This window comes from Staurois parvus, unplaced genomic scaffold (assembly GCF_062004578.1).
Source record: "Staurois parvus isolate SC_StPar_1 unplaced genomic scaffold, SC_StPar_1.0 ptg001481l, whole genome shotgun sequence".
Classification (NCBI taxonomy): Eukaryota; Metazoa; Chordata; class Amphibia; order Anura; family Ranidae; genus Staurois; species Staurois parvus.
Window position 1 is genome coordinate 714312 of NW_028319277.1, and position 20257 is coordinate 734568.

Here is a 20257-nt window from a genome sequence, read left to right on the forward strand (position 1 = left end):
GAAAAATATATCTTACCATGCTATGAGAGTTGATCAGAATTTTCCCGTCTGTATTGATTGACACCTAACACCCTTTCAGGTCGGCTGTCCGCAGGTTCACGACCCAGAGTTCCTGGGTTTCGGCACCAGCTGATTTAGTTGAGGACTAAATTGTCCATTGCTTATCTGCTCCTGTCCAAATTAATCATTCCAGCTTTGGAATGTGCACACACTGGAAGAGACTCACGCTGACACACAAGTTCAGTCTATGAACACTTCTAGTTTATTATAATGAGAAAGTGAGCTTATATATGCAAAATGATGCAAGAGTCATGTGAGAACTGCATAAGCATTTTATTAGTCTTTGATTGGTCATTTCCACACGAAAACAATCTCCGTCATGGTATAGGTGTGATCTTCTTCCAGGTCTTATCTATAGAAAGAAAAACATTCCTTTGTCTCAAGTTGGCATGATGGGAGGGGGTCGGTGCGTGTGAGCAAACATTTCTTAAGCAAGAAATTCTTAAAGTACCACAAAGCCCAGCAGGCAGAATATATTGACACAACATATGTATTCATACTAAACATTTATAAATATGAAGAAAGAAATAGTATTAAAGTATAAAAGTAAATATGTATAAAAATGTGTAGAAAAACGTATATATATACATATTCAATAGGAAACCAAGTAGGCATTTTACCATATCCATCACACTCATATCCCCCCTTATGTATTATACATGGTGATCATATCCCCCTTATGTATTATACATGGTGATCATATCCCCCCTTATGTATTATACATGGAGATCATATCCCCCCTTATGTATTATACATGGTGATCATATCCCCCTTATGTATTATACATGGAGATCATATCCCCCTTATGTATTATACATGGAGAACATATCCCCCCTTATGTATTATACATGGAGATCATATCCCCCCTTATGTATTATACATGGAGAACATATCCCCCCTTATGTATTTATGCATGTTGATCATATCCCCCCCTTGTGTATTTTACATGGAGGTCATATCCCCCCTTATGTATTATACATGGAGATCATATCCCCCCTTATGTATTATACATGTTGATCATATACCCCCCTTATGTATTATATATGGTGATCATATCCCCCCCTTATGTATTATACATGGAGATCATATACCCCCTTATATATTTTACATGGAGGTCATATCCCCCCTTATGTATTATACATGGAGAGCATAACCCCCCTTATGTATTATACATGGAGGTCATATCCACCTTATGTATTATACATGGTGATCATATCCCCCCTTATGTATTTATACATGTTGATCATATCCCCCCCCTTATGTATTATACATGGAGATCATATCCGCCTTATGTATTATACATGGAGGTCATATCCCCCTTATGTATTATAAATGTAGATCATATCCCCTCTTATGTATTATACACGTTGATCATATCCCCCTTATGTATTATACATGGAGATCATTTCCCCCCTTATGCATTTATACATGTTGATCATATCCCCCCTTATGTATTATAAACGGTGATCACATCCCCCCTTATGTATTATATATGGAGATCACATCCCCCTTATGTATTATACATGGTGATCATATCCCCACTTATGTATTATACATGGAGATCACATCCCCCTCCTTATCTATTATACATGGAGATCATTTCCCCCCTTATGTATTATACATGGAGATCATATCCCCCTTATGTATTATACATGGAGATCATATCCCCTTTATGTATTATACATGGAGGTCATATCTCCCCTTATTTATTATACATGGAGATCATATCCCCTCTTATGTGTTATACATGGAGATCATATCTCCCCTTATGTATTTATACATAGAGATCATATCCCCCTTTATGTATTATACATGGAGATCATATCCCCCCTTATGTATTATAAATGGAGATCATATCCCCCTTATGTATTATACATGGAGATCATATCCCCCTTATGTATTATACATGGAGATCTTATCCCCCCGTATGTATTACACATGGAGATCACATCCCCCCTTATGTATTATACATGGAGATCATATCCCCCTTTATGTATTATACATGGTGATCATATCCCCCCTTATGTATTTATACATGTTGATCATATCCCCCCTTATGTATTATACATGGTGATCATATTCCCCCTTATGTATATACATGGAGATCATTGAAAGGATCTAGATAACCTCCATTTTTAATGTACGCCATTTTAAGTATTAAGTTAGCTTTTTGCAGATATATTAGAAGTTTAATGAAACTGTTTTAGTTGTTCAAGGATGTATCAACAGAAGCTAACATGACCCTGACAATGTCTTTGTCTGGTTGTTTCTCAGAAAGTTAGCCAAAACAATTTGTACCAAGAAATATATGTTATGTTTCATGTAGTTAGCTCATGATGGAAATTTACAAGTTACAGTTTTGAAACTCGCTCCCCCCTCCCTTATTGTATCTGTAGTCTATATAATCTTTTTAATGCCTAATAAACTTTGAACATCTCTGAACATAAGCTGCCGTTATTTCCATGTTCAAGGGGTGTTCCCAGAATTCTGCTGATAAACCAGGAATCTCTCCACAGACCGGGGGTCTCTGAGGGGAAAAGAAAATCATTCCTTTCAGCTGGGGGCTCGTCCGGGATGACCACCCACCTCACTTGGTAAGTAAATCTTTTGTTTTTTTATGGCTAAAAGCTCTTTCTTGCCCTGTGTTGAGGGAAGGTCTTGAATCATTCTGTATTGTCTATATAGACCCGTGATAACCTGTAGCTGCTTTTGGTAAGCAGACTTAACTCTTTGGTAGAGTTATAAAATGGTGCACTATAAAAAAAAAAGGAGTGTTTTTGGTAAACACAGATTGTTCTCTGGTAGAACACACTGTTTTTTGGTAAAACAGTGAAGAGATAACTTTTGGGAAGTTATCAAAAGGTTAATAAGTCTGTGGAGCAGATTCTGGTTTATCTGTCTTTTGCTTTTTCTTTCTGTTGCGTAGAAGTATAAGATAATTTGTTGTGTGGAACAAAATAAGATTTGAAGGTAAAATTGTCTTATCCACTGTCTAAATATGGGTCAAGGAGGTAGTTACCCACCAGGTCCCCCAGAAAAGAGAGAAAATTGTAAGGATTATGTTGCTAGAGTTTGTGGAACGGACTATTATTTAATAAATCCCTGGGTGGATTGTATGGCAGGCTGGACAGAAGCTATGGGGAGTACAGAACCATTCCCAAGAAAGGGGGCAAATGATCCTTTTCATACAGACATGGTTAAGGGATTATGTTTGGGGGACAAACAAGCCTTTCCTTGGTATGAGGGGGACCCACAATGGGACCAAGTATATATGAAGAAAGGGGGAGAAAACTGGTTGAAATGGTCACCGTATTGGGTTGATAATAGCAAGGGAAAGTTCAATTTGATTTTCTCTTTAAAACAAAAGAGGAAGTTGAAATTGGATACATTAAAAATATGCCAGGAAAAGCATCAATCTGAAAAGACATGCAGACCCAAGATTGGACTGAAAACAGTTCAGACACCAATCCCACCCCCTCCGTATAATATATATCCTTCATTAAGTGGTTTTAAAAATGCTGCTAATGATGATTTTTTGATCAGTTTGGGGATGACTACTCCCCAGCCTAATGCCCCTCCAGCCCCTGCTCCTGCCCCTGCCCCTGTCCCTGCCCCTGCCCCTGCGCCACTTCCCATCCCGGATCTACAACCAATACAGCCAGGCCCCTCCACTAGACCCAAACAGATTATTAGTATAAAATCACCAGACAAAGAGGGTAGCCAGGTTCAAGGCATCCTTACGGAAAATAATGACAACGAAGGAGAGTTGGAATACGAAGAACAGGGACAGGTAAATATAATAAAATTACAGAAAAAGGATGGTCAATGGAGAAGAAGTGACACCAGTCATAGAAAGGGCAGAGATGTGGAGGAATTTAGAATGCAGCTTAGATCCATGGATAAGAAACAAGAGGGAAAAAGAAAAGATGAGGGGGCCATAGGAGGAAAGGAGTTGGCTATATTGACACTACCTTTTCTCACAGCAGGAGAACTAATTCTAAAAAAAAACCATAGAATTAGAAGATATTAATAAGATTGTTAAACATTGTCCCAAGCCTACAGTATCTCCTGGAGGTACACTTGCTTATTTAAAAAAGGCATGTTTGGGAAGAAATTACACGCAGGAAGATATGAGATTAATCATTGATGGTATTCTGGGAAATAATCCAGCTTGGGATTGGATAAATGTAAAAAGAATTAGTCACATAGAACCAAGTAATACACAGGCTACTGCCTATAAACTAAATACTATAGAAGGGAGAGAAACTATGTGGGAGGAGCTTGACACAGAATTAAAAAGGGTTTTCAAGAATAAGGCTTCCCTCCCTATTGCTACAGCATGTAAACAGAAGGCAGGAGAAACTGTATTAGAATTTTGGAAAAGGTTCAAGGATGTCTGGACACAAGAAGCAGGACTGGCTCTAAATGGAGAGTTAAGTCCATTGATGATTCAGACATTCATAACAGGTCTTAAGCCAGAAGCAGGATTAGCCGTGAAGCAGCAGGTCTCTGACTGGGCAACTAAAACTGTTGTTGAGTTTCAGACCTCTCTTCACGAGAAGGAGGCAGCGGGATGTTTAGATATTGTAAGAAAAGAGAAAGTTAATAGTAGTAATTTCCAAAGTGACTCACAACAGGGAAATCAAGGGCAAGGACAAAGAGGAAGAGGGTGGTATAGAGGCAGAGGTAAGGGAGGATTTGGCAGGGGAAGAAGTAACTCTGAACCCCGCCAAATCCCTGGAAGAACTGGATGTTTTAACTGTGGAGGACAGGATCACTGGAGATATAACTGTCCATATGAACCTTCCTCCTCCCAGGGACAGCCACAACAGCGCAAACAGAGACACCAACCACCTAATGCCACCACCACCCCCCAAACACCACAGGCACAAGCACAACCCCAAGATATTAAATATCCAATTCAGTGGGGGCCACAGCAGAACCAGAGACAATAGGGATGCCCGGAAGGTGGTGTCCCGGCATTTCCCTTGGTTTCTTCATCATACAGGCAGCAGCCCCTCATTTCTTTACAAGTAGGGGGAGCTGAAGTTCCATTTTTAATTGACTCAGCGACATGCAGCAGTCTGAGTGAGGAAATGTATCATGGAGAAACTACAAATGCTGAACCTTCTATAGGAATAAATGGGATACTAACAAAAACCCTCAAAACTCCCCCCTTGCCCGTTTCAGCCCTCACATGGGATGAGGCCATCACTTGTCACAGTTTCAGAATCATTCCAAATTGCCCTGTAAATTTGTTGGGAAGAGATCTTATGGGAATTTTAGGGATTTCTCTGAGAGTAACATCAGAAGGAGGTATTGTTGCCAGATCCTCCAAAGTACCCATTATACCCACCTATTTCAATGATGAGAGTCATCCCTCACACATTACACCCCCTCCTGATACACATCCAGTTTGGGCCACAAATTCTATGGATGTAGGATTAATTTCATGTACACCATACACAGTCACACTCAAGGAAGGGCCATTGCCCTACAAACAGAGGCAATACAAATTGTCACCAGAGAAGGAGGAAGGGATTGCTCCTCTAGTGGAAAGATTTTTAGAAACAGGTATTTTAGAAGAAATTGTTTCTCCTTACAACACACCTATCAATCCTGTTAAGAAGCCGGATGGCTCTTACAGGTTTGTACAAGATCTGAGGGCCATAAATAATTTGGTGGTTCCATTAGCCCCAATAGTGCCTGATGTGCCATCACTCCTCACCTCCATTCCGTCCGATGCAGAATATTTTACAGTGATTGATTTAACAAATGCATTTTTTTCAGTTCCTGTGAACCACCAGATGAGGACGCTATTTGCATTTACGTTCCGTAATCGCCAGATGACCTGGTGTAGAATGCCCCAGGGCTATGAAGATTTGCCTGCAGTCTACTCACTTGCCCTCCAGACCACACTGAGGTCCTGGACCTCTCCCAATGGTTCGGTCCTCATTATATATGTGGATGACCTATTGATTTGTAGTTCAAGTCAGGCGGCCAGTCAGGAGGATAGTAGGTCTCTGTTAGAATGGTTGTCAGGGAATGGTCACAAAGCATCTAAAAAGAAATTGCAATGGTGCCAAAAACAGGTTGAATACCTTGGTTTTATTCTAAGTCATGGTGAGAGGAATGTCAGTCACAAAAGAGCTGCGGCTCTCGTGGGTCTGCCCCGCCAACAAACAAAAAAGGACATGCTAACTTTCCTTGGTATGATTGGTTACTGCCGCCAATGGATACCTGATTGTTCATTCTATGATCACACTCTGAGGTCTGCCACACTTTCAGAATCACCTGACATTCTCACATGGTCAAATAAAATGGTTGATGCCTTTGTGTACCTGAAGAATGCTATGGTAACGGCCCCTGGTCTTGGACTACCTGACTATAAGAAAATGTTTCATCTGTATGCTAGGGAAAATTGTACAACCATGGCGGGGGTCCTGGCTCAGGAACATGGAGGCAAGCTCCGCCCTGTAGCTTTTTTTTTCCAAAGTAGTGCCAACTCAGGTTCAGGGCATGCCTGCTTGTCTGAGAGCTGTTGCATCCTGCGTGATTCTGGTGGAGATGGCTATTTCTTTCACATTGGGACATGAAACTACCCTACACACCACACATCAAGTGTCCTTACTACTGAAAAACATACACACTCAACACATGTCTACACAAAGGTTGAGCGGATATGAAGTGATTCTTCTATCTGATCCCAACTTGATTATTAAATATTCTTCAGCAAATTCAGGTCCTGCTCCAATTTTGAATGCCCTATTGGGGCTAAAGGGGGAACAGGATGAAGTGGCACCAGAACATAATTGTATAGCCCACATACAGCAAGACACTTCCCCTAGGTCCGACATGTCAGCTGTGGCTCTTGATGGGGCCCCAGATGTGTTTGTAGATGGCTCATGCTCTGGGCCAATTGATAATACTTACCACCCCCTCAGCACTTACCATGCAGGATATGCCATTGTGCAACTTCCTGACAAAATGCTCGAGGCAAAGCCAATCCCATATCAGTCAGCCCAAGCAGCCGAACTGATTGCCCTTACAAGAGCATGTCAATTATTTGCAGGACAGGATGTCAACATTTACAGACTCCAAGTACGCCCATGGTGCTGTACACGATTTTGGGGTCATTTGGGAGAGAAGAGGATTCATTGCTGCTGATGGCAAAACCATATCTCACTCTTCCTTGATATCTGATCTACTCAAAGCCATACAGTTACCAAAAACATTAGCCATTCTTCATTGCAGGGCACATACAAATCGCAGAGATCATATTGCCAAAGGAAATGCATTAGCAGATAAGGTAGCAAAGGAAGCTGCATTACAACAGGTGGCCAGTGAGCAGATGCCTTTGCTCACTTCAGGCATCACAGCTACCCCACATGACCAGATGTATGCAGATTTACAAAAATTTGCTACAAAATCGATTTAGCAGACTGGAATGGTCCTGGAGCACAACTAGATCCAGCTTCTGGTCTAGTGTGCTTAGAGGGGAAACCATGCATTCCCATGTCAAGTGCCCCATTGTTCATTGCACAGTACCACGGTCTAGGACATAGAGGATGGAAAACGACATGTGAAACATTATTGCAGGATTTTTACATTACAGGCTTATCTAGGTTGGTGAAAGAATATGTTTCTAGGTGCATTACATGTATAAGGAACAATCCACAGAACCCAAAGAAATCACAACACCAGCATCTAGTGTACCCAACTACACCTTTCACCCATTTACAAATAGATTTTACCCACATGCCAAAAACAGGACAGAGGCAAGAGTTTTTGTTGGTAATGGTGGATATGTTCAGCAGATGGGTGGAAGCATTTGTCACTAATAAAGAAGACGCGCAGACTGGAGTCAGAATTCTTACACAGGAGATAATACCCAGATGGGGATGTCCGCTGCAGATAAATTCTGATAACGGACCAGCCTTTGTGGCCAAGGTATGCCAAGACTTGGTAAAAGTACTTAAGATAGATTGGAAATTTCATATTCCCTATCATCCTCAAAGTTCGGGTATAGTAGAAAGGATGAACAGGACAATTAAGGATAAGCTGAGGAAGGCCACTGGAGGAACCTATACCCACTGGAAGAAGATGTTACCTGCAATTCTAGCAGAGGTAAGAATGACACCTAATAAGACTACAGGGTTATCTCCTTTTGAATTATTAATGGGAAGACCGTTCCCCACTCCTTGGGCTAGACAGCCACTTATGTTAGAAAGAGGGACCTTGACCTGGTACAACAAGAATATGTGAGAAAATTGATTCAGACTTTAGATAAGGTTGAAAGAAATGTTGCTCGCACCTCTCCTTTATCTTTTCAGGAACCAACACACCTTTTCCAAGTGGGAGATGTCGTAGTGGTCTGCCAACTCGCTAAGACAAGAAGCAAGGCTACCCCTTTGGACCACCTACTACGGTGATAGCGTTTACCAGAACGGCTGTTCTGGTGGAGAATGCCAAGTCCTGGATCCATGCTAGTCGAGTGAAGAAGGTGAACCAAACACCTGAGAAACATGAAACGGAAAAAGGAGGTGAAGGACAAGTAGAAAATCCTCGAAGAGCAGGTGAAGTTGGTGAGAAAGACCCTGAAGATGACATTCCTTACTGCCCCTCATGGTGCTTTGAAGCTCTGGGTCCTATTAGGCACACCGACTGCTCTTTTTCCTGCCAGTATGGATCCTAACTAACTGTATTTATCACCCTGAGGACTTGGGTCTAATAAAAGGTATCTGTGGTCAAGGACTAGTTTTAAATGAGACCCAGATAACCAAAAGTGAAAGAAAGTCAAAAAGCAGTTTTGAAGAGAACAATCCTTTTTCAGGAAAAATGTTGATGATGCAGTTTAAATATGCTTATGCTCAAAAGTCAGGTTCTGATAAATGTTGGATATGTAGTAAGTTACATCCTAGCACATATGAAATTCCTCTTCTGGCCGCTCCAGTCAAAATATTTTTGTTAATAAAAGGGAATGTAAGTATTGGTTTGACCAATATTACTTCTAATGCCACCATATCTTTTCCAACTCTGGGAGTCACTCAACTCCCCGATTGGTGTTTTAGATTGGGGAATACTTCCCACAAGGGAAAGGGAATGTGCTCTCAGTCCATATTAAACATATCTGATCCTGGAAGGAAGGATGGAACTTCTTCTGTGAAACTCTGGCAAGTAAATGGTAAAACCCTGAATGAAAGTTTAGAAGGGATACAAGATAATGTGGGGAAAACTATGTTTGGAAAACTTCTTTTTTATTTTACTCTTGTTGTCACCCCTGAATTCCATTCTGCAATACAAAAATTGCCAATTTCCTTGGGAAACAATACCTATATCTGTTGTGGTAAGATCTGTTACCCTTGGATACCGAGTAATGTCCAGGGCTGGTGCTATGTAGCCCAATTAGTGCCAATCATGGCAGCTATAGACCAAAAGGAACACCAGGTAAAAGCCAGTACATACCCAAAATACCAACTAACTCTGAGACAGAGAAGGGAAACCAAACAAGAAAAGGTAGATCTATTCTCTGCAGGCGATAAGGTTTGGTCATGGTTCCCTACCTACACGGGATGGGGAATAACACTCATGAACAAAATAAATAATTACACAAACATTATTGATGATATACTGGAGAGGAACTCTAAGGACATAGGGTTGCTAAATACTGAGACCAGAGCTATTAGAAAACAGCTGGAGATGCAAGAATTAGCTATTGAAAGCATGAGTGCTGCTCTGACAGGTCTGTGTGAGATGACAGAGGATTCTGAATGTTGTACTTGGATATATAATACCAAGATTATTATGAAATAATAAAGCAACACAGGGAACAGGTAGATGGTTTGATGGAAGAAGCTAGAGCTATAGGAAAAGATGGATGGAGTCCTTTTGATTGGCTAGGATCAGGATTTGGTTCCGTCTTTTCATGGATGAAAGGTATCGCTGTAAGCATAGTCATGATATTGTTTTTTGTTTTATCTTTATATCTATGTTTTAAATGCTCATTATATTGCATTGCTAGAGCTACCAAGCCGCAAAATACAAATGAAGGTTATCTGGCTATGTACAAAAAGATGAATGAGGTAAAGAATTGAGATCATGTTCATGATCTCAGAGGGGATTGAAAGGATCTAGAGAACCTCCATTTTTAATGTACGCCATTTTAAGTATTAAGTTAGCTTTTTGCAGATATATTAGAAGTTTAATGAAACTGTTTTAGTTGTTCAAGGATGTATCAACAGAAGCTAACATGACCCTGACAATGTCTTTGTCTGGTTGTTTCTCAGAAAGTTAGCCAAAACAATTTGTACCAAGAAATGTATATGTCATGTTTCATGTAGTCAGCTCATGATGGAAATTTACAAGTTACAGTTTTGAAACTCGCTCCCCCCTCCCTTATTGTATCTGTAGTCTATATAATCTTTTTAATGCCTAATAAACTTTGAACATCTCTGAACATAAGCTGCCGTTATTTCCGTGTTCAAGGGGTGTTCCCAGAATTCTGCTGATAAACCAGGAATCTCTCCACAGACCGGGGGTCTCTGAGGGGAAAGGAAAATCATTCCTTTCAATCATATCCCCCTTATGTGTTTATACATGTTGATCATATCCCCCCTTATGTATTATATATGGAGATCATACCCCCCCTTATGTATTATACATGGAAATCATATCCCCCTTATGTATTTATACATGTTGATTATATTCCCCTTATGTATTTTACATGGAGATCATATCCCCCTTATGTATTATACATGGAGATCATATCCCCCCTTATGTATTATACATGGAGATCATATCCCCCTTTATGTATTATACATGGAGATCACATCCCCCTCCTTATGTATTATACATGGAGATCATATCCCCCCTTATGTATTATACATGGAGATCAAATCCCCCTCCTTATGTATTATACATGGTGATCATATTCCCCCTTATGTATTATACATGGAGATCACATCCCCCTCCTTATGTATTATACATAGAGATCATATCCCCCCTTATGTATTATGCATGGAGATCATATCCCCCGTTATGTATTATACATGGTGATCATATCTCCCCTTATGTATTTATACATGTTGATCATATCCCCCCTTATGTATTATACATGTTGATAATATCCCCCCTTATATATTATACATGTTGATCATATCCCCCCTTATATATTATACATGGAGATCATATCCCCCCTTATGTATTATACATGGAGATCATATCCCCCCTTATGTATTTATACATGTAGATCATATCCACCCTTATGTATTATACATGAAGATCATATCCCCCCTTATGTATTATACATGGAGATCATATCCCCCTTATGTATTATACATGGAGATCATATCCCCCCTTATGTATTATACATGGAGATCATATCCCCCTTATGTATTATACATGGAGATCATATTCCCCCTTATGTATTATACATGGAGATCATATCCCCCTTATGTATTATACATGGTGATCATATCCCCCCTTATGTATTATACATGTTGATCATATCCCCCTAATCTCCTCTTCCCAAGAGAGAATAAATTCAGTTCCTCTGATCTTTCCTCATAGCTGAGCTCCTCCATGCCTCTTATCAGTTTGGTTACCCTTCTCTGTACTTTCTCCAGTTCCCCAATGTTCTTTTTGTGAATTGGTGCCCAAAACTGAACTGCATATTCCAGATGAGGTCTTACTAATGATTTGTACTGGGGGAAATGATATCTCTCTCTGGAGTCTATACCTCTTTTAACCACTTCCAGTCCGGACACTTTTACCCCCTTCCAGTCCAGGCCAATTTTCAGCTTTCAGTGCTATCACACTTTGAATGACAATTGCGCGGTCATGCAACACTGTACCCATATTAATTTTTCAGCATTTTTTTGAGACAGATAAAGCTTTATTTTGTTGGTATTTTTTCACCACTGGGATTATTATTTTTTTTGCTATATAAATGAAAATGTACAAAAATGTTGAAAAAATGTGTTTTTCTTAAAGAATGTTGCAAATAAATAATCTTTCTTCATAAATCTTGGCCAAAATGTATTCAGTTATCTTTTTAGTAAAAAAACAATAACCCAAATTAGTTTATAACCAAAGATTATAATTTCAAATTTTTTTTTACATTTTTATTTTATTTTTTAATATTATTATTTATGTTTTTTTGTTTACATACTGTCACCCGAGCAGTACAGTGTCACCATGGTGACACTGTACTACTTGTGGGGGGTATTGAACTTTTTTTTTTTGGTACACTGATTGCTTTTACACCCATTAACGCTGTAAAAGCATTCACCTCTCCTTCCCTCTGGCTGCATTCTTGCAGCCATTGAGAAATACTGTGTGAGCTGTGATTGGTCATAGCTTGTCACATGGTACAAGGCTTTTGTGAATAGCCCTGTACCATGTGATCTCTGTGATCATTCACAGATTTCACTAGTAGTAAGCAATGATGTCACAAGTGACATCTTGCTTACTACTCTGCATGTGATCACTGATTAGCTCATAGCTGGCCATAGGTATCTGTAGATAACAGGGGCGGACTGACCATTTGGAAACTCATGCACTGCCCGAGGACCCGGGGTCAGTAAGGGCCCCATGAGATGCCCCAGTACCTTTTTCATAGGCTTTTTTGAGTTTGGACAAGGACACAGGGGCCCCATGATCCCCTATTGCCCGGGGGCCCCACGTGTTGTCAGTCCGCCCCTGGTAGATACTGCCCAAATTGTCCTCTCCACTCCTTCCAAGACATCTTGCTCTCTAGCTCCCTTACTATCACCTCCCACACTGGCCTCCAGGACTTTTTGCAGAACCTCTCCCATCCTCTTGAACTCCCTACCCAAGTATGTCTAGTCAGGTCCTACCCTGTCCGCCTTTAGGAGATCCTTGAAAACTCATTCAGGAAAGCCTGTCCCTTCACCTAAGAACTGTACTTGGGCCACCTCCATCAGATCATTCCCTGCAGCTATTACCGTTTTTACCACCTCCCCCTCCCTTTAGATTGTAAGCTCCATGAGCAGGGCCCTCCTATTCCTTCTATATGGAAATGTATTGTGATTGTAATGGTCTCCCTTTATATTGTAAAGTGCTGCGCAAACTGTTGGTGCTATATGTGGTAGGTCCCTGGACTTCAAGTGGTTGTACCGGGGTAATGCCTGCAGCTGCCTCTTTCATGGGATCTCCCATCCCACCGGGAGTCCTAACCAGCCAGCACTGCCGCCGGCTGGTCACAGGGACCAACTGAGAACATCTCGGTTTTGTTTGACTCCGTTATATAGTAAACCGGAAGCAACGACCTGACATCACTTCCGGTTTACTCAGAAATACATGGCATCATTTAAGAAAAATAAAAGCATTCAAGCACAATCACAATAAAAGTGATTAAAAAAATCATTTATAAAAAAAAAAAGTGCCCCTGTGCTTGCGCACAAAATCGAACTCAAGCGTCGGTCACAACAGAGAAGAAAAGGGGCCATGCCTATAAAGTCCACCAAATGGCCCCTTTTCTTCTCCAATAGTTTGAATAGGATGTGGCACTTGGGAGTGTCATACATACCCTCACAGCAATCACCCTGTGCTGGATATCATATCTCTATAAGACTGTGTAACAGGTTTACTACAGGATTACAGCTTGATTCATAAAGTCTTCACTCAGCTGCTTTAAAACAGCATCACCACAGAGAAACACCAGCATTACCACAGAGTAACACCAGCATTACCACAGAGGAATTTCTTACCACTTTTTCATACCTCCAAAAGAAGCCTGTTGCCTCCTGCTGGCCAGAGAGTATGCAGTGCCTGCACATCTCTAACATCAACCTGCTGACCAAAGGGTAGTACACAGCATCCACATACTTATAACACCAACCCGCTGCCTATGCCAATTCGCCAACTTATCAACCTACCAATCCTCTATTTCTCCAGCCCACCAAATCATCATCCCACCAACCCAACAACCCACTATCCCATTGATTCTCCATCTCCCCCAACCACAGAGATATCTTAGACTGTGTTGCCAGCTTAACTGTCAGGGAGCGAGGAGCCAGACACACAAGGAGGTGCAATTAAAGGTAGGTTTATTATAAAAAATAAGACAGCGTCTATGCAAGTCAAACAGCAACAGCAGATGACTTGATAGGACAGTAGCCAGGAAGGATGGTCGCCAGAGCCGGGGTCAGAAGCCAGAAAGGATGATCACCAGAGACGGGGTCAGAAGCCAGGAAGGATGGTTGCCAGAGCCGGGTCAGAAACCAGGAAGGATGGTTGACAGAGCCGGGGTCAGAAGCCAGGAAGGATGGTCGCCAGAGCCCGGGTCAGAAGCCAGGAAGGAGTCTTGCCAAAGCCGAGTCGGTATCCAGGAGAGCAATGAGAAACTAAACAGGAACTTGCTGCTGTGCAACAGACAGGACACAAATGCAATGGACAGCTACAAACAGCAGACTTATATGTGATAAGCAGCCACCTCCTGGAGGAGGAGACACAGAGGGCTGAAAGCATAAAGGATCCCACAATGCTTTGCAGACACCTAAGATGGATGCCAGCACATGGAGCAGCACAAGCTCTGAGGAAAGGTAGGACCTTGACATTAACTCACTGACCCAGCATCCAACCAACCCACCATCTTACTGTATGACCCCCAACCAATCACTCAAAATTTTTTTTGACCAAACCTTTATATCATTAAGCAAGAGACACAACAATCTCCTAACTCACCAGTTTTCCAAACCACTAACCCAACATCCAACCAATCCACTATCCCACCAACCCAACATCCAACCAACCCAACATCCAACCAACCCACCATCTTACTGAACCACTATTCTACTGACCCAATATACCACCTGTGACGAACGCGGGATCGTTGCCACCAATATGTGACGATACCACGATCGCTGTCACCAATATGTGATGGACACGGCGTCAGACCCCTGACTTGTGACCGAAGGACTAGCTGATCTGAAGCCGCGATGTCATGTGTGTAACAATGCCACACCTAGCCGCACCCTGCAAAATGATCTTCCAGCTAATGGACCACATTCAATGTAGCGGCAGCCTGAGCGATTGTTACTGGGTCAGGTTAACTACGCAATTAACCCTTCACACTGCCACCACCTCCTTTTTGTACAGAGAAAGGGGAAACTCGGCGATATCCGCAATAACACTATAATGGTTGATGTAATCATCTGTATAACACGGTCACCGCAGGCCGGTTATTCAGAGGGTTAAACAAACACAGAAGCGTTCTTTTTAGAGGCAGGAATTTGTAAATTGCAATTAAGAGCTATACAAACAGTTCAACACTTTCAGAAGGAAAGATTTATTACTGAAAAGTCAAAAAGGGGTGCAATAAAAATATTTACAGAATAATGTTGTTGTCACGTACCTGATGGGAGACTAAATTGACAAGGTCAGCCTCACTTGTGTCACTAGCCCTGACCCCGCTGAAGTTGGAAAAGAGGGAATCTAGGGACCAGGGGGACAAGAGCACCAGAGGTTTGCTTGCAGCTCTAGCGGATGATGACCTTGGTAGGCAGGATATCCTCTGATTTGGGTACTGTAGCAATAGACCAGGCAGGTATAGTGGATTGCCAGATGCACAGCAGAGCTAGGTTTGTAGCCAGGACACAGGACTGGAGGAGGAAAAGCCAAAGTCAGGATCAGAGCCGAATCAGGAACCGGGGGCAGAAGAGTACTCAGAGTCGGGTCAGAAACAAGCCGGGTCAGCAAAAAGGAAATGAACAGGAGCAACCAGGACACGGGGGGAGCTGAAGACCAGTCAGCACTGAATCTGGGCAGAGGCACACCTTAAATAGCCCGTCTGGCGCCAATCTTCACCGTGCGTGTGCGTGCATGTGCGCTATCGCGCGTTCCTGCGCGCCTGCGTACAACTGGCAATTCTTCTGTGGGATCTCTTTCGCGCATGCGCGTTCCCGATCGTGATTCTTCTTGCAGAAACTCTCTTACAGATGTAACCAATATATATATAAATATACAGAGAACAACAGCACAGCTAAGAGGTAACAGAAAGGAGGTTAAAGGATTAAAGTACTTGCCAAACAGCCTTGGGTTTGCAGATCAAGTTTCAGAGCGAAAGGGCACGGATCTCCCCAGGTGGTACTGATGTTAAAATGGGAGAATTCTTCAACTTAACTCTCTTACGCCTGACAGCCCAATTTGTAGTTTCCCAGCAGGGGGTGTCTCTGAAGTCAAGGACCAATACCCCGTTTAGGGCGTGGAGGTCTGGGTGCAGACCTAAACTAGAGCCAAAATCTTGTGTAGTTCATATTTTGGCTCATAACTTTTCCTGTGCACAAGTGACACTCCACCCGCGGGTAGATTATAATGCAGACACGTCTGAGGATTGATTCGATATGAAATAGGAAATTATACACTGAACGGTTCACGAGATCAACGTTTCAGCTTTAGTATGTATTCGAGACAAGAAGAGTGACCTACCAAAATGTTCGTCTCCTCTTGGCCAATCTGGTGATATGTCTGTTTTTTATGTAAGTCTCTCATATTCCAAGATATGAGACATAGGGGAAAAATGGATTTTTAAAAGTGTTAGCTGGTCCCGCCTTCCTTGAAATGTCTTTGAACTCCTGGGAAGGCTTGCTGTAGCTTTTACGAGGTGCTACATTTTACAGGTTCTTTGGACAGTGAGGCCCCAGCTCCCTTGGGGGTCCTACAGCTCATGGCCCCCCTGCTGGGCTCTGGCCTGTGACACTTTTAACACACACTGCCATACGTCACTGTGCCTCTCAGAGAGAGAAGGAGAAAGAATAAGGGGAGAAAATGGAGATTCTTAACAAAATGGAGGCTGCGTCCTTCACTGTGTGCATGCTTGTTACACCACCAACCATCCATTCGACTGAGACATTATCACGCCAACCCATTGCTGCAATGACTCATCATCACACCAACTCACCATCTCATCTTCCCACACTTCTATTAACACTATGTTTATCATCTACTCTTTTACAGAAAAAAGAATTTAACAGCTATATTCTAACATAGGTTACTTTATTATATGTTGTTCTTAGTTTTTATATATATATATTTGTATAGTTACTGTGTATCTACATATAAGTGTTCTCCAAGCAATACCCTATTCATTTAAATAGGTAAAGATACTTGTGTTTGCTCTAACTGTAAACTATTATTGACTGACAACCTACACTGTTTTGGTGAATTTAGGTAAAAAAGCAGAACTGTCACCTCAGAACACTTAGCATGGTTGGAGGATTCATATATTGTGGCATAATACTAAGGAGCCTTCAGATATTTAGATATTTTAAAGCTCTATAAACACTGCTTCTGCCATGCAAGTTTCTCTAAGGAGTGTTTGGCCAGTGTGGTGGTCAGGAACATTGTATTTGCAGATATACATAGGTGGGAGATAGAGGGGAGAGTGAGAGAGACATCTAGGAGCTCAATGTTTTGGAATGGTGCTTGACACCTATCTTCCATAGTCTACCAGGATTACCGTTTTGTAATATAAAAACTAAGAACTCCCTTCCTCCACCTATCCACTCAGGGGTTGACAAGACCTCATTTTTTTTGGGGGGGGGGATTCCATCTACAATAGCCAGGAAGTGAACCAGCGAGTCTCCCACTCCAGTCAGATGAACTTTGTGGGTGGCCTTCAGGTCCCTCAGGAGGGTTTTATTCATATTGGGAGGAGTGGCACTGTCTGACCGCAGGATAAAAATTATACTCAGCATAAATAGCTAACTCTGAAACACTTCCCATTATTAGAAAATATTTAAAGCAGAATTTCAGGCAAAGAGATTTAAAAAAAAATTAAATACATATTCAATGATCAGCGAGACTTCAGATCCATCTAACACCCCTGCCAGTCAAACCAACCAACCCTTACATTAAGGAAGCCCAATCATATTGAATGGGAGAGCCAACACACCAAAACAAATCCTTTTGCTGGACACTCCACATGGCCAAGATGGTTCTAAAGAGAGATGGTGCTCTAAAACGCAGGACTATTGTGGTTTGTTGGTGATGTGCATTGGAAATATTAATTGGAGATGTGCGTTGGAGGCTCAAAATGGGTGTATTGGACAACAACACGCTTTTTGCTGCCCATAACCACAATCCAGCAGTGTAAATCTTGCCTTACAGGTCCTAAACCAAAGAATTTAGTGACAATGTATATATACTTAGATGTTTGTATTACTACTTATTAATAGTGTGGCCATACAAGGAAATGCCAACTATTCTCCTCTGCTGGCTATAGGCAAAATCATACTGTCTCCATCAGGACCTGATGACAGATATACAGAACTGGGTGGCAGGTTCAAGCCTGGTATTTTTTCTCTTCATATAGGAAGATATACTGATATAGATATATAAATATGACTCTAAATATAGATAGGAATAACAAAGAGAAGAACCATTACCTGTGTCACTGCTAGGGTTGCCACCTCACCCGAACACATATTAATTACACAGCTTCTGTGGCTGATTAAGTTGGTAATTAAACTCACTTAGTGCCATATCTGCATTAAAATAAATTAGCCTCCGCACCTGTATAATTAATATGTGTTCGGTTTTAAAGGGATGAGGTGGCAACCCTAGTAACTGCATATGTGAAGGTTTGCTGGAGATCTGGGTTCTCAATCTGGTCTCGGCACATTGTACAACATAATAATTGTATAAACACCTCCAGCATTCCAACATTCTATAAATGCAGTCATTTATAAGTGTTGTTATAAATGTAACAACAACAGAATTTTTATGAACCATGTATCCACAGCTTCCTTTTTCACATAGTTACATAGTTAGTCTGGATGAAAAAAGACAAAAGTCCATCCAGTTCAACCATAGAAAAAAAAAAAAGTTATAATCCTATACCCACAGTTAAATAAATACATCACAATGTAGCACTACTCACAAAAATAAATGAAAAAATATAAACATCCACAAATACATAGTGACACACTGTACAAAATTCATGAAATAAACCAATAATGCTCAATTGGTGCCACAATATAAATATAAACATCAGTGAAATGATAATCATGCATATGATACTTCATATAATACCACAATATAATCTGATTTAAAAACCCCAAAAATGTGATGGTGAATGATAGTAGAAACATATGTTTCTACTACTACAAATACATAAAAACATGCAAAAAACTATTACATATACATGCAGTAGATACCTAAAATACCACACAACATATACCAAGGAACATATACCTCTTGCAAGGTAAAAAATAAAAATCCCAATCAGTGAGACAAAAAATATATAAAATCAGTGCACAATATTTGTGAAAAAATCTGTGCAACAATCAGGGGCGGACTGACCATTTGGAAACTCGGGCAGTGCCTGAGGTCCCGGGGTCAGTAGGGGGCCCCATGAGATGCCCCTGGTACCTTTTTCATAGGTTTTTTTGAGTTTGGGCAAGGACACAGGGGCCCCATGATCCCCTATTGCCCGGGGGCCCCATGAGTTGTCAGTTCGCTCCTGGCAACAACACAGATTTATAAATAGGATCAAACTGCAACATCTGATCTGTGCTCATAAAGTCCAATAAGATGTGGATAATATCACCTTATCCAATTAGAGATGACACTCGTGCTGATAGGGTGTGACAGTGGGTAACTGCTGACACAAGACAACCCGACCACCGGCTAGGTAAGCCTCTCACCTTAAAACTTTGAAACGTACGGGTCAAAGCGTTTTGTAAGATCCCACTCTCAGATCCTTCAAGTATGCAGCCACTCCACTGATCTGCTCCCACCACACAAAAATCTCCATCTACAAGGTCAGCAATCTGATAATGGCTGCTCTGCAGATAGGGTAAGATACAACGCCAATATCTCACTTAAAACACAAAACACGTCTGTCAGCGTGCAGGGTCCAATTAGATGAGTGCACAGAGTCCCCTTCCCCAGGAAAAGCACAGCATTGCAGTCAGGGTGGGGAGACTCCGCAAGACTGTATACCTCACCCCACCCTGACTGCAATGCTGTGCTATTTCTGGGGAAGGGGACTCTGTGCACTCATCACACACTATCCGCACGAGGGACATCTCTAATTGGATAAAGTGATATTATCCACATCATATTGGACTTTAGGAGCACAGATCAGACGTTGCAGTTTGATCCTATTTATATATTTATGTTGTTGCACAGATTTTTTCACAAATATTGTACACTGATTTTATATATTTTATGT

General features: G+C 41.4%; 1 long non-coding RNA gene across 1 annotated transcript; it reads right to left on the minus strand.

Annotated features, from left to right (window-relative positions):
- Positions 1 to 312: 312 nt before the first annotated feature.
- On the minus strand, positions 313 to 20016 carry LOC149435694 (uncharacterized). The gene is made up of 2 exons (XR_016308375.1): positions 19631 to 20016; positions 313 to 412 (listed from the first exon to the last, which is right to left on the minus strand). It is a non-coding gene; the product is annotated as an uncharacterized LOC149435694 (long non-coding RNA).
- Positions 20017 to 20257: the final 241 nt, after the last annotated feature.